Below are 4625 nucleotides of genomic sequence, written 5' to 3' on the forward strand. Positions count from 1 at the left end.
TTTGAGGTTATAGATAAAGGGATCCCTTATACTCCCAGGTACAATATCTTGAAAATTGCTATCATTAAGATGAATTTAAAAAGTTAGATTATAAAGTATTTTAATGATTCTTTTAAAAATTTCTAAGCAGAAAGAAGAGTTGCAACATATTTTGAGAAATGGCTTTATTATTAAATAACTACAGATTTCTCTCAAAGCGAGAATAACTCATTTGCATATTTTGGAATGCTTTTTAATCCAAACAAAACTTATTGGTCTAAAGATCTTTTTTTTTATACGCAGTCTCAGAGGCTTTGGTATTACCCATTTTCAGCTCTTAATTATGGGTAATCCAAAATTAAGAAAAAATGCATTATGTTCTAAAATGTATAGATAAAATTCTATTTTGAATCAAACAACATTCACCACGAAGTTTTTCATGGAAAGAAATGTTTATCTTTTTCAAAAGAATATATTAAAAGTTGCTGAATTTCCACCACCTGTTCCTGACAGCTATTTCAATGTAAGTAATATATCACAGGGGTGATGGCAATCTGATGATGTATTGGAACTATACATCATTGTGGTGACGGTGCTTTAGTGACAGATGAGTAATACATCTTCAGGTAAAGCTCTCAAATTTAGGCCTGCCTGGAAAATAGAGTTTCTGGAAGAAGAAAACATCTTATCAACTTTATAAAAGAATGCATGTAATAAAACATAGTTTGCTAAATCAGAGGGCTGTAAGTTAGGAAGCAGAACTAGATGTCTTAATGTTCATAACTTTTTTCTTCCTTAACATGTTTATTGCAAGCCAAAGATGCCTTTTGCATTAAAAGGTGTTCCCATTTTTTGTCTTCTTTACACTTCATTTATTCATCATTTCAACATGTATCATTGTGTATTTCTTTTTCTATTTTTTCCTTGGAGCTGGAAGAAATCTCTTTTTAGCTAAAAATACTTAGAACCAGTCACACCCTTCTTGCTAATAAAACTCCCTTATGCTATAAAGGTGGAGATTTCATTTGCCACTTTATTTCTGCTTTTTCTATCTTTAATAAACTGTTCAAAAATGCATTTCTTGGGGTTTAATTTCTTTAAGAGCTTAAGTTGTTTTTTATCTTCACATGGATACAAAAAGCTGTAATCTTTGGTTTCTTATACTCATTAAGGGGAAAATTTTTTTTTAAAGATATCTTTGGAAAAAAACTATCAATATTATGCATTTTAAAGAAACATTATCTTCTATCTATATTAAAAAGTAAAAGCACATTTACAGTATACAATCTTTAACATTTTTAAGCTGTTAGAGACTATTGAAGTATGTATTTAATTTTGAAAACTTAGAGGAAAAAATCCTAAAAGATGCATTTCAAACATGTAAATTGAAATCATAATAGCAGAAGTCTCCAATAATACTTAACGGGACTTGATAAAGGTTATAAAATGTGTTTTTTTAACTAAAGCATTATAATCAGACTGTCTATAAGAGGTAAAATGATAGTTATGATGTGTGTCATAAGCCTAGATCTCTGTGTGACATGTTGGAAATGTTTACTGTCTCATATTATGAATCTTACCCCAGGTTTGTCTCTGAGATTATTAACACAGACTATCCAAAATGAAAACTAAGATGAGATTATTTCATTAAACAGTTATAGGAAAAACTATAACCTAGGTCTGGAATTAGAAAACGAATTTACTGGACTTTTTCCTTTATAATAGGTTAGATTAAAAGAATATATATCTATTTTTCCTCTCTTTAGTAAATTGTTCCTGAAGAGGAGAAAATATAGCTAAAGAATACATGGAAACTGAAATACATTGCTAGCTGTCTTAAAATTAAAATAGTGATAAATTGCTTTGAGTGAATCTTAATGAGATGATGTTAAATCAGAAACAAGGTCTTTAGTGGCAGTCAGACCTGGATTTCAATTCCAACTCTGAGGTATCTTCACTGGTTAGTTATGGTATGAGACTTAACTATTTGAGTCTCAAGCTGATATTCCATTACATGTGCAGATATCATATGTAGGGGAGCAAAATCTGTCACCCTGAAATTTGTCTTTTTGGCATGAAGATTAAGCTGATTATTTTTCAGGCCCAAAAGACGCAGGAAAAATCTTACACCTTCCACCTAAGTACGTAAAAGAGTGTAGATTAGAGGAGCTGTTCCAGGAAGGATGCTATCACCATAGATAACTATAATATGAGCTAGATGTGGTAGACAGGGAGGACTCTAGCAAAATTTGTTAAAATTCCTCTTTGCGTCCAATTGTTTCTGTATGGCTCAGCAAACATTTGTTTATCAAACCTTTCATCTCCATGTGAATTACCTTTCTCTCCTTTGAAGACCTAAATCACTATCCCCAACATCCTCTTTTATCTTTAGCTGAAGATGACATTAAAAATGAGAGTTTCATCCATTTTGGAAAGTTACTCAGTTTCCCTGGGTCTCTCCCACGTATACATGATATTGAAACCAAGCAGGATCCTGAGGGACTCTCCTTGGTACAAAAGCTCCTCCAAGTCCCCTGCTTCTTGTTTATAGAGAAAGGTTTTAGTCTCCTAGGCCTTCTCTGAGCTCCAAAGAGCAGGCATAGTTACTAATTCTGGAAGTGAGGAAAGGCAGAAACAAAGGAAAAGCAGTTAAACAATAAAAGTAATGACAATAGTTCAGCAATAAAACATAGTCCTAGTTCCTCCTCAAAGGATATACATAATAACATGAGGGACATCTTTGAGTTGTTCTTCAGGAGCTAAGATACCTCCCCCCTCCAAGCCCACCAGGTGGAGGACGGTGACTACACACCGAGCACAGGCACACAGACCCCAGAACTGGTTGGAAACAGAAGGTTGATGATTAAGGTTCCTGAAACACCACCCTATTACCTCACCACCAACCAATCAGAGGAAAGTCATGCATCCTGCTGCCCTCACCCCCAAATGTTGCTTTTCGTGAAATAAAATTCATATTTTATGGCAAGACAAGTGAACACCTAGAGGGCTGGGATAGGGAGGGTGGGAGGGAGGGAGATGCAAGAGGGAAGAGATATGGGGACATATGTATATGTATAACTGATTCACTTTGTTATAAAGCAGAAACTAACACACCATTGTAAAGCAATTATACTCCAATAAAGACGTTAAAAAAAAAAGAAAAATTTAAAGATAAAAGTATTCTTCTCTGCCCTTTGGCCTCCTCTCTCCTCCCACTGTGCATTGTGTATTTCCATTATGCATAACAAAACCTTCCCCATCAGCAGGAATACCTGCTCAACCATAAAGAGCAACTTTCTCCCAGCATCATCAAGATAACTCCTTAAAGACAACTTTCCTTCTTGATCTTGTAAGAGGCCTCATGACACACCAGGATGCTGCTTAGATCTGGATTATGTAAACTGTCAATAATACATCATTTGATATACAGCCCTCCATCTCAAAAAACTTATATAACTGTGTCTTGATTTGTAACTGGTGGAAGAGTTCTCAGAGCTTACTGTGATGCTCTTACTGAGTTATAATCCTCAAATTTGGCTCACATAAAATTTTCCTGTTCTTTCTTAGATCAACTGATTAGTTTTTTGTAGACACTTTAAAAATGCTTCCCTGAAATCCACTAGGGAGTTTGGGACTTTTGAGCATGAGCTTCCTATATTTCTTTTTGGCACCTACAATAAATGCTGTACTTTCCTTCACCAAAACTCAGTGTCAGTAAATGGACTTTGCTGCACAGCAGGCAAGTGGATTCAAGTTCTCTTCATTAACATCATTAAACTTTTGTTTGATTTTCTCCTGTTAATCTGTGTCATGTCAATTTAATTCTTAGATTTGCCAGAAGAACATAGAAGGGTAGAGAAAAATTTCTTCCTCCTTAACATACATCTCTGGATGGGATATTGTGAAAATTAAATTAGAAAATATATGTGAAAGTGAGGGCCTGGCATATTTTAGGCATGTGTTAATAGTAATTATAGATTAGAGTTTTATAAAAAAATAAATATTTAAGCAAACTCTTCGTTAAACTTAAAGGGTTTTTCAAAACAATGAAAAAGATACCAAGAATAACTATTGTAGTAGAACTTAACCAAAATAACAACAAACAAAAGAAATATATTTAGAATTTCAAAATTCATGTTTTAAAAAAAATTTCTTCATAATCATACTTGCCTATCAAATCAGGACCTTGATCCATCAATTTCAACATTCCAAAATGCAAATATCTTTTAAAAGTGGGAGTACCTTTCATCATATCTCTAAAATGTGAAATCTTTTTTGTTTTGGAGCCCCTAATCTAATTGGCTTTACTTTGTAGAGCAGGTTAACTTGAGCAGGTAGACAATTCTGCCTGGAGCCCAACTAAGCTGGCAAATAGCTGTCCATATGTGAATGGGTGTGTCAGTCCTCTAACATCCTTTAGGCAGGCAACCCGATTATTTGAGTTATGGAAAACACCTGTCCTTGTTTTACAACTCTAGTCTTTATAGGGCCAGGAGTGTGGCTCCAGAAACATTCAAAGCCTACCAATCCATTTTACCAATCCCAAACCTCCCTTATTTATCTCAAAAGTCTTGTTCTTGTGTCTTTGAGCTGTAAATATTAACTTCTATCTAGGAAATCTCATTAAAGTACAAACTTCAGGGCGG

Source organism: Orcinus orca, chromosome 3 (genome assembly GCF_937001465.1).
Source record: "Orcinus orca chromosome 3, mOrcOrc1.1, whole genome shotgun sequence".
NCBI lineage: Eukaryota > Metazoa > Chordata > Mammalia > Artiodactyla > Delphinidae > Orcinus > Orcinus orca.